Source organism: Penaeus monodon, chromosome 30 (genome assembly GCF_015228065.2).
Source record: "Penaeus monodon isolate SGIC_2016 chromosome 30, NSTDA_Pmon_1, whole genome shotgun sequence".
Taxonomy (NCBI): Eukaryota; Metazoa; Arthropoda; class Malacostraca; order Decapoda; family Penaeidae; genus Penaeus; species Penaeus monodon.
Genome location: NC_051415.1, coordinates 33,470,152 through 33,470,396, shown reverse-complemented (window position 1 = coordinate 33,470,396; position 245 = coordinate 33,470,152).

Here is a 245-nt window from a genome sequence, read left to right as displayed (position 1 = left end):
AAATGCTTAACGTTGGAAAAAATGAATAGTAATTTATACAAAAAAAATATATATGTAAATGAACTGCTGAGTGAATAGTTACGAAGGAGAAGTGATAGCAGATAAACAAGTGGATAGACAGACTAGAATAAACAGCAACTGAACCAACTGATGGAGATGTTAATAACCAACGCCAAATATTAATAACTTTTAGCCTCCTCTTACCCCCCCCCCCCACCCCAAACACAATAAAAACCTTTACTCTT